Source organism: Suricata suricatta, chromosome 6, assembly GCF_006229205.1.
Source record: "Suricata suricatta isolate VVHF042 chromosome 6, meerkat_22Aug2017_6uvM2_HiC, whole genome shotgun sequence".
Lineage (NCBI taxonomy): Eukaryota > Metazoa > Chordata > Mammalia > Carnivora > Herpestidae > Suricata > Suricata suricatta.
Window position 1 is genome coordinate 128,865,785 of NC_043705.1, and position 12,089 is coordinate 128,877,873.

The following is a 12,089-nucleotide window of genomic DNA, read 5'->3' on the forward strand; positions in this document are numbered from 1 at the left end:
CATTCTCACTTGTTGGAAAAAGGGAACAGATTTTCCTCCCACATGTGAGAAGAAAATCACCTAGAGAAAGAGGCAAAACATGCGACACTTTAGTGCAAACCGAGACTTTTTCAGAATCATGTCAGGTTCTGAAAACAGAAGTTTATAATAGAAACTGTTTAGTAACATTAATCATAGCATTTGGTACCGTCTTGCCCATAATGTCTAAACATTTATTTAAAGCTCTTGTTAGGGTTATAAAAGTACCTATTTACAGAGTGTTTATTAGATTTCATATTAAAATATCAAAATATTTGGGTTTTTTAATGTCCAATAATTAGATAATTTTAATGGTGTTAATATGTCAATAGTTATATTAAAATTGGATCTCAAATAAAATATATCCATCCTGATAATAAAAGTATAGAAGAATCATAAAAGTTATGATATATTTTCCTTAATATAGCATATGTCCCTTTCAAACTGTATGGGGCTATAATTTTCTAAGCATGGACGAAGTTCAGTTTTCACCTTTAGACTTTATAAGAATTTCTTAAATAGCCAATTTAAATTATTTTGGTTCCTCCTCAAATTTTGAAAAATATTCAAGGTCAAAAAAAAAGAACTAAGTAAATGTGTATGTCTATGTATATATGTATGAACACTGTTAAAAGGCAAAATTCAACTGAGTAAATCTTAAAATATAATTGGCTTTATTAAATGGTTCAAGTATTGGGCGCCATTCCACCTGGCAAATAGAAACGGTCTCCAATGAGCTGTACACAATGAGCTTTTGTATATATGTATTCATGGGATTGAGCCCCACACCAGGTTTTGTGCTGACTGCACAGAGGCTGCTTGGGATTCTCTCTCTCCCTCCCTTTGCCCCTCCCCAACTCACTCTCTCTCTCTTTCTGTCTCTTGTCTCTCAAAATAAGTAAATGTTAAAAAAATAAAAATAAAGAAAACCTACACGTGCAAAGTAATAATGACTATTGCTAGTAACTGAGCATCACACCTTCCTGATTGCTACAGGGGTGATAGTGCCTAATGTATTAAGCATAACCTTATTTCTTTCTCAATTAACTGCAGCTACATGGTCCTATTACTTCAGAATGTCATCATCATAAATTATAAGGAAATTCACTTAAGTAGCAGTCTCTTCCAGCTTCATCTTCCACCCCAAGAGGGGAGACTAAATAACACCTGTTTTTCCCTGTAAACACATTACTGTCTATCATAAATACATAAGGATTTCCCTATAATACCATTATTACACCAAAATGTTTAAAACTCATTAATTCATGCATGTGTTTACAGTCTATGTTATTTTTTTCCAGAGTATCAAAAATATAGTTTTGCTGCTTTTTTTGTGGTTGTTTTTGATGTTTGATTAAAGATCCAAATATGACCCATTTTTAAATTTATTACAATGTCTTTCTCAGTTTATCTATTTATGCCAAATATAGTTGACCTTTGGACCACATGGGGATTAGGGCTGCCAATTCCAGTGCAGCTGAAAAGCTGTATATAACTTTGATCCCCCCAAAATTTAAATACTAATAGCATATTAGTGACTATAAGCTTTACTGATAACATGAACAGCTGATTAAAACATATTGTGTATGTTGTATATATTATATACTGTATTCTTGTAGTAAAGTATACTACAGAAAAAGAAAATAATTTTTTCAAGTTTTGATTTAAATTCCAGTTAATTAACATACAGTGTAATATTAGTTTCAGGCATGCAATAGCGTGATTCAATATGCCATCCAACACCAGGGGCTCAGCAAAAGTGCACTCCTTAATCCCTTTACCTATTTCACCCATTTCCCCCCACCTCCATTCTGGTAACCATCAGTTTGCTATCAAAAGTTAAGAGTCTGTTTATTGGTTTGTCTCTCCCTCTGAAAGGAAAACATTATTAAGAAATCATAAGAAAAAAGAATACATTTGTAGTACTGTACTGCATTTATAAAATTTTAAAAAAAGCCTATAAGAAGACGTGAATGGTCAAACTTATATTGTTCAAGGATCAACCGTACTTGTTTATTCATTATTTAAATGTCGTCACTTGTACTAAATAGAATTTCCCACTTTCTCTATTTAGGTTGTTCCATTTTCATGGCCTCATTTAGCATATTTCTATATGGCCTAAGTTCTCTGTGAATGGGACGTATGATTTTGACACTTGATAAATTCTAGTGAGGTCATTTTGAGTTACTCAGATAAGGGAAAATGCTTTAACTAATTGAGTTAAATAATTACCTTGTGAGAATAAGCTGTAATAGTAATGGAAACTCAAAAAATATCCTTTGAAAATTTTCAAATCAAATATGGATTGATGGGAAGAGACACATTTATTTCTGATTTACTTAAGCAAGGACTCAGTAATTGCCTCCACAGAGCATAAGTAAATGAATATAAATTAGTGTCGCTTTCCTCTGTCCTACTCTTCCTCTCTAGGGACATACTACATGCAGATTATGTGTTGTTAGAGTTGAAAACACAGAGACATTATTGTCTTTCAATAATCTTTTTATGCACAAGGTTGCAGCATCTTCTTAAAAGATTTACATTGCTAATCTCTGCACTTCTCTTAAAATAAATACTTATATAAATATTTTGGTCCCCTGCTCACTAAAGCAACACAGCTTTTGCTAGGCTGTGTTCTCAACACACAGCCAGCAGGGTCCCTTTCCAGGTGACCCTGACCCATCTTTTAGGGTCCCTGACACCGCATTTCTACACAGAATTTCTTCAAAGGCATGGGAAAAGTGATAAATAAAAGGTACATCCAGACTCAATGTAGCTACACATGTTTTTAATCTAAGCCTGTTATATAATATTTTAAAGAACTAAATGAGACTATGATGGACTAGAAATTCACTTACATAATACATTATAATAAAGGTTTTTTTGTTCCTTTTTTCTGATTAAGACAGCAGATCAATCCAAATTGGTACCTGAAAAATAAAATGCCAAGAAATAAAATAGTGTTGTTAGCTTTGTATGCAATATTGTTCAGAACTTCTGATTCCTGTCTGTACAATACATTTATTAGGTTACAATTGAACATTCTATTAATATCAATAAATATTTTGGCTAAAATTCAATATTCATTAAACTGATGATAATTGTATACATAAAATTGTGGCAGCTATTAATATATTAGTATATGGCTTAAGTCTAAAAATAAAAAAGACCACCATCTCCATAATTTCAATATTCTGCATGCGGTCATAGATGAGCCATTAGCACATAAAAGATTCGTTGACCTAGGTGACTTTAATGCTTTCTTCTAATTTCAAGATTCTATGAATATATTATCCTTGAGAAAAATCTAAATTTATCTCCACAAATTTGGGTATGTATCACAAATTACCTGTAACTCCACAAGTTACCTGTAACGTAGTAATCTGAATCAACTTTTATTCTACTTAATAAAATATAGCATTATTAAGCATAACATTTTCCATCGCATTTTTTAATCAATGATTTGGCTCATCAGTTTAATTATATATATTTGGTTGAAGAAGATAAGGATACTTTTAAAAACCAGTAACTCAAATGTGACTGACTACAGTATTATTTGGTAATTAAATGGTATTGATCTCCCTATTTCCCTCCAAATTCAGGAGTGGATATGTCTGGTCCAATAGAGAACCAGACCTCTCTGAAGAGTGACTGGGAAAGGAAATGCATGGCAGAAACAAATTCTGTTTCATCTTCTTCTTTCTGGACATGTGAGAAAATATATTTTCTAGCCTCCCCTTCACTCAGGTAACTGGATGTTATTGAATTCTTGCCAAGTCAGGTCAGAGTGCTTTTTTGTGTTTTCTCTCTTTCCTCACTATGGAGATTTTAAGGTCATGAGCAAAAGATGGCATAACTGAAGGATGCGAAAGAGGCTTTTGACCAACATCAGTCATGGCTTGAGCAACAAATAACACTTTCTTTTTTTATTTTTTTTAATTTTTTAATGTTATATATTTTTGAGATACAGAAAGAGATAGAGCATGAACGGGGAAGGGGAAGAAAGAGAGAGAGGGAAACACGGAATCTGAAGTAGACCCCAGGCTCAACCTGTCAGCACAGAGTCCGACATGGGGCTCAGACCCACAGACCACGAAATCATGACCTGAGCCGAAGTTGGACGCTTAACTGACTGAGCCACCCAGGCACCCCAACAAATAACACTTTCTTGCATTAAGCTGTCATTACAGTATGTATTTATGATGGCAGCAAGTCCTAAACCCAGTCTGACTGACAGGGATGGGCATGCACCGCTAGGTCGGTGAGTCTTAGTTTAAATAGTCGGTGGAGTTATTATAAGTGTAATCAATCTGTTTATGTTGCCAAAAAATGAAATGTAAAGCTAGTAATGTGGGAGATCAACTTGTATTGTGGGGAGAGTCAGCTGAACTTAGGGTGGATACATAGAAGCAAGAGCAAAATGTCGTTAGACTATCTGAACGTTCATCTATAGCCACATTGGAACATTTGAGTTACATAAGCCAATAACTGTTGATTTTGTTCTTAAGCCAATAAGTCAATATGTATCTTGATAATGGCCATAGAATTTCAGCCTATTTTTTTTACAAACTTACAAGCCCGTATTTTGACCTTTGAAGATGAGGATTCTCATTTAATTGATTTACTCTGTGAATATAGAAATGAACAATGAATAGAAAACCTTCTCTTTTAAATCTCCCTTATTTGATGTTCTACCAGAGAGCCAGCATCATTCTCATCCTGAAATAGTCCTGTGTTTTGCTCCTCAGTGCAACTTAATTAAAATTAACCTCTGGATAGTTTCTATTCATCAATTTTGTGTTAAAATATAAAAACGTACACATGCACACACATATGCACACTTACATCATTACCACTTTAAAAGTATAATTTAAAGATTATAGTTAAATCCTGATTCCATAGACAATTATAACATCCAAGCTCATGGTGAACACATGTTTGTTTTTTGAATCATATTTTTAGCTATGAAAGTATTTAATCCTATCACATACCTGCTGAGCTCTAGAAAATCTCTACTCTTCAAAAATCAATTTTACAAACCTAATTTTTCTTGTTTTTCCAATTTTATTAGGCTAAATCTTATAAGCCCTATGTTAAAATTAAACTACAAAAACTTCCTGAATCTTATTTTTATTGATTTTTCCAGTCACAGCTTTAAAAACAGCTACTAGATAAACACTGCAGAATAATTTTGTCCTGTATATGAAGACTCTGAGGATTATTTTTATATAGGATTATCTATGTGAATTTGAATTATAAATGCCCCATTTTAATTTAGTGGACTGTATTTAAAACTTACTTTTTGTATGTGTTAAATCACAAATCAACTGGTGCTAATAATATGGCATATTTGTCTAAATTTTATTATTCTGAGTCTTCAACATTAGTTTGCATATAGAGATATAAAATACTATTATGATGAATATTGAAATGTAAAATAAAAATGATATTCTTTAGAAAAGTATATAATTTATTTTATGGAGGACACTTAAAAATATATGTCCATCTTTAACAATATAACCTTATTATCAACTAACAGAGTTAGCCTTCTTTTTCCCTTGAATTATAAGTTTTCCAGCCCTTTCATAAAGTCTGTATTAATTTTTATTGATTAATTTGATAATTATGTATAGCTACTAGATTTACTGTAAACTATTGATCCCACTTATAAAGGTTGCCTGCACACTGAATACAACACGACTGAAATATTTCACTAATATAAGTTAGGGGGGTTGTTATTTTTTACCTTATGTATGATTACTGTCTGTTGAATAATGTAACTAAGCCTGATTAGCTACTTCAGGAAACGGAGTCACAAAGCAAATGATCTAAAATTCTAAGACCCTTTGTTTACCTGGACTGAATAATTTCCAAAAATTGTGTCTGTTAAATTTTGTCCTGTGGATGCTGGTCGAGATGTCTAATCCAATGCAACCATATAAAAGAGTTATATTAGTTATAATTAACTATATAACTATATATAACTATTTATATATATAATTATATATAACTAACTATAATTCACAGACATCTGCTAATATTGTTAAATCAAGCTCCATGTCTTCATTTAAGTAATTTAATAGAGAAATACTTATATGTAATGATGACATTTGAAAATGGTCTATTACTCAACGGTTTTTCAACTAAAAGAACATCTTCCAAATAAGAACATGATCTGGTATACATCTGAGATATAAGGTTCTTAAAATATGCTCTGAAATCTAGTTATCTATAGTAAATACACACTATACCTTGAGATTATAGGTAAGTCTACTTAAATAAGATAAATTCATTGTGGCTATGCAAACACAAGTTTTCATCATAGAGCTCTTCTTTGGAAGACCACACTGTTCTGGGCTTAAAGTGAGCTAATTAATATCCAACAGCTACACCACATGGTGGAGCGGATCAGTGACAGAAATGACAACAGTGGACTTTTAGACACCCGGGCTTCCCATTACTTGCTAATGGAGATTGTTATTTTCCTTTAGATTATATAAAATAGGGATTACAAATACAAATGCTCAAGAAGGCAGAATTTAAAAAAAAATTTTAAGGGCAGCAAAATATCTAGTTGTTAAAATATACAAGATTTCCCAATTGAAAATATTGCCTATATTAGTTTTGGAAACAACAATTTGCAGTCTAAACAAATTACATTAAACAGATGTTTCTACCACATGAGTGCCCAGAGTGTGATTTAAGTGCCCAAGGGCCTTGAATACAGTGGAGATAAGAAGGAAGAAACAGGATGTGAAAAATGTGCTCCTGGACATCAAGCATGGTTAGTACCCAAAAAAGACTAAGGCTTCCCTCAGTTTGACTAACTTTTAGATGCTTCTACCTGACTCTAGATAGACACTGACCACTTTTTTTTTCTTAGAGCATTTACTCTAGACTTGTAAACCTTTTCTCGGCCCTGTTGAGATGAAGCCTCTGGCGAGTTTTACAAATGAGGAAAGCCCTTCTCAAGTTCCTGGGAGTCATCCCTTTGAAATGTAATCATCAAGGATAACAGTACTTCCATCTGCCTCTCTCAGTAAGAAGGCAGGAGACTAACCTTAATGGGCACTAATGAGCAAATACAAATGGTCTTAATCAAAAAGAAAAAAAAAACTTGCAAGCTCAAGAAAAACTGAATGCACCTGGCACATCCTACACACCCATCCCACCCCCGCTGAAGTCCTCAGAACTTTTCTACTAGCTTACTCCAGGGCCGTAAAAACCCTCCTACCTTTCCTCTGAGTGGAATTGAGTTCAAAGTGAGTTCTGCCCCCTCTCCACTCTTCCAATAGCCATAAAGAAAGTCTTCCTTGACTGTCGAACTTTGTTCAGTGTAATTTTTGTTTTGACAGTGTTTCAACATTTTAAGCTTCATTTAGAGAAATAGAAGGGATGTGATTAATTATACTCCAGGTGTGTTAGACTCATCTGTTCAGATTACACACTGCAATTACTTGTGTTCTAATGGAACTCACCCATTGAACAGGTTTCTAGGCAAGAGTACTTTAGTTTTCTTCTGTATCTCTCATGACGAAAAGGATATTCAGTTGATGACAGGCACTCACTACATGTGTTCTGAGATGAATGTGATCTAGATAAACAGAGCCACCAGCCTGGTTACCTTGTGAACAATAACAACAAAAAAGGACAAAATGATTTAAAACTGAGAAGAGTCAGAGGTAGTAGAGTCGAGATAAAGTGCACAAATTTTAGTTAGCTATATGTTATCTTGATACAATTACATTTATTTATTAGCTGTATGATCACAGATAAAATTGTTATCCTGTTTCATTGCAGCATGTTTATGTGTAAATCAGGAAGACAATAGCAACATTATCAAATATTATGTGGAAGACTTTCAACGTTTAGAAGTTTTGGATAACGTTGTAAAATAATAATTATATATGGTATATTATCCTCCATTTCTACTCTAATTACTGTAAACATTATACGGATTTATATTGAAGTAATATATAATTATTTGGGAAAGATACTGAATAGACATATTAGGAGTTTTAATCATTTGAAACTCTTCCTGTTTTTAACCCTGTTAGGTCTTCAGTTGCAGTTGTTATTAAAAAAAAAAAGACATATTTTTCCCAGCCATGAATTCCTTTTCATACTTTCAGAATATTTTCAAGGTTTATATTGACTATCATATGTCTGTTAGGCCAATAACAAGGTCAGTCACTCTGTGTTCTTTTAGTGTCTTTTATATATTCCTGATATGAAACACATTTTACTGCATTGTGCTTGTGTATATTTGACTAAACCGAGATCCTAACATAGGAAATATGACTTTTTTTATTGTTTCTTGAAGGCCTATCATCTGTGTCTGGCACATAATACATCCTCAATATTCAATTTTTGATTGGTTGGCTGTCTGACTGAACCCATTTTTCTCAATTTTTGTTCCAAAGTGAATAAAACATGAGGAATTAAGAGAAAACTTTAAGAATAAAAGCAAAATTATTTTTAGCCACTTCCAAAAATTTGGCAAAGATTAATAGGTTGAAAATAATAGGTTTTGGTTGACTTGAAATGCCCAGAATATACCTAGGTTACTTTACTGTTGTCCCTCAAAATTATCTTTATTTGTTTAATGTTAATGGGGATGACAGATACATCGGAGCAAATACACACACACATACACACCCTACACTTAGAATGCCTCACTGTGCCACTGTTTGACAAGGTAAATTCTTCAAATATAAAATGATAAAATGTGTCAAGGATATTATAATATTTCTATTTGGCTCTGCAAATTATTGTTTGCAAAGTCAGAAGCTTCGTGGTTTTAAACAGACACCAACATAAAATTGCTTTAAAGATACTAACATTTATTGTGTCATTTCTCTGTGCTGGGCACTGGCTACATATTTTCTATTCCATATTTTCTACACATTAATCCTTTAGAGTGATTACTGTTGGGTCTCCTTATTTCTGGAAAGAACTATATGATTAGAGAACAACTTTGCCTAAATTCCCTCAGCTAATATGAGGTAAAACCCAAATTTGGGTCTAATGATCTAAGACTCTAAAGCTTATATTTTTATGTCTTGTACTATATTCCACTTGTACAGAAACACCTGCATAGACTTTTCATGCCTTTACAGTTTATACCAGAGATCATTAATGAAAGGCTGAATACATTTGCATTGTGTAATAATCTTGGCTTTGGCAGAGTATAGGAATGGAATGTGTGTACATCCAATATAGGAATTATGCTAAAAGATTACTCTGATGTAAAAATATTTCTTGAGTATTCTTTGCCCCATTGGAGGTCAAACCTAGAAATAATTCAGTTTGGAAGAGAGAGAACAATAACTTTTCTAGAAGACTAGAAAGGGATGACAACCTTGTTGTGCCCCAGGCCTCACAGATACCATGTTGGCAAAGTTAACAAAAATTTTAAGCAAACCTTCTCATTTTTACAGCTAACAGAACATTTCACGTGGATTCATTACTTTATAAAGAAGAGAAAGTGAGTGAGAGAAAAAGAGAATCTAAGAAAAGGCACTTTATGATACCCATTTGGTGCAATCAAGTTAATGATGAAACTTCATTTTCTGTAGTACTCCAAAGAATTAGAAGCATAGAAATACAAATCACACATTCTTAATTAGAACAAATTAATTGCTAAAAATGATGAAAACAATTTGCAATCACTTTGTTCTCCCTAAAATTACATATTAGTTTCTATATGTATTTCTAGCTAGAAGTACAATTTTTATTTATTAACGTTTGTTACCAAGTACTGTATATCATCCATAATTCTGGGTTATTAAATTCCTGAAGCATGCAATATAGCAAACTTAATAGATTTTATGCAAATTGTTATATAACAAAATAAGAGCAGATGGTACTCATCACATCAGAATCTTTCAATAACAGTTTCATATTTTTGCTAAAATTAAACAAAATATACAGGTACCTTTGTGGCTTTTAAATTATTTTAATCTGTTTCTTCTAAGTGTTTTTTAGCCATTCTCATAACTTTTGCACCACATTTTGATAAAATGTCTGAGTTAACATTCTTTTGATATTGTTACTACCTTTGACTTCTTATTAATATCAATGAGATAATTAACACATTTTAACATTTTCACTGCAAAACAATCTATAGATAAATAGAGGACAAAATTCAGTTTTTAAGATAGTCAACAGTTAAAGTTCAAACAACATAAAAATTTAAGTGCCTAGTGTTGTGTTTATAGGTCTTAATATATAAAATAAGCATATAAATACATGCTCACAAACATATATATTTATAACCCATGTCATTTCAATTGTGTTTTCTTTCTAAATTAAAGAAATACAATACAGAGATAATTGTCTCAAAAACAATTATATGTAGACATTAAATCTGAATGCAGCACACTTTTTTAATAAGATTTTTCAATGTTTATTTATTTTTGAGAGATAGAGTGAGACAGAGGATGAGCAGAGAGAGAAAGGGAGACATAAAATCCAAAGCAAATTACATAGTGCAAGTGTTCATTTGGGGTATGGGCAAAGAAATCAAACATAAGTTGTGATAGCTCAATTAAGTTTGAGGAAGGTCACTTTGTCAGTCCACTCGTCTCCTAAAAAAAGTCCATGAAAGCACATGAGAAGATGTATGTGTCAAGCTAAACACAGTGATTCTGCTCTTTATATAATGAAGAGTTAATTTGAGATGTAATCGAGCAAAGCAAGGAGAAAAGCATATGTATCTTTATAGGAGACTAGAGAGCCAAAAGAGTCCTATTCATTATTGTATTTCTCAGTGGAGAGATATAAAGGGATATTCCATCGTGCTTGTACTGAGATATATTTCAGCATAAAATTTTTAAAAGTGAAAGTAAGTGTGGGAACTGGAAATTGAGCAAAGAAACAAACAGGTGTAACGAGATAACACGTGAAATAAACAGGTCAAAGTGTTTGGAAACCATGTTGAAAAAATAATTTCCCTTGGATTATTAACAAACTTGGCATTATCACAGTACAGGAAAATAATAACATATTAACAAAATATTTAAACTACCTAATCACTTAAGAATTAGGTGAACCTCAATGATGACCTATTTGATCAACAAGTGGAAAATTGCTTAGTTTATGGAGAGTATTTGGCAAATAATATAAATATCTATGGATTATGGCTATACTACTTCTCACAGAAATATATCATAATTTTGTTATTTTTATTAATTGAGAATAATTTAAAATGAATGAACAGAACATGGTTATTTGGTCATTTATGAGTTTACTCTTCAGAATTAAAAGCCTTCATCAATATAACAATAACCTCTCAGAAGAAAATTAAAGATACTTTTAAAATAACACTCAAATTTATATCATAACTCAAAAATATATTAATAATAAATAAACAAGGTTTATAGGTTAAAAATATCTGGAATATACACCAAAATTGCACATCAGTAAAAAGAAACTAATGAATAATCTTTCAATGGTAAAATAAATGGCAGAAAGATCAGATTTCCTCAGCTTATGAGTCATATAACATAATTTTATTTTAAATTATAGATTTCCCCTACAAATTAAAAAAAATAAAGTTCACATGGAAAATGAAGTGCTCAAAACTAGAATACTATGTGTACTATTGCCATTAATGATACAAAATTATTATAAAATTCATTATTTAAATAATTGTGATGCTGGCCCAGCAACAGATATGCAGATCAGTGGGCAGAAGACAAGTTATTAATTAAAGAAGGAATTTATTAGATAAAGCCGGCATTTCAAATTAGACAGGAAACATGTGGATTATTCAGTGAATAACATGATCAACAAATGCTAACAATATAGTTGCTATTCCTGATCTGTCAGCTTTCCTTTGAAATCGTGATGTGGCCCTATTAATGCCTAGAATCTTTTTTTAAACTTTAATTATAGTGCATTTCTTTTGATCATTTTAAGCCTTTTGCCGAATTTGAGTGCTGTAATATAAATAATTTTGAATATCAACAATTTATCTCTTTAAATATGATTCATAGTAAACTTATTTTCTTTACTTTTAGTTTTAAGAATACATTTAAGAATAAGAATGTGTTAAATAGTTATATACA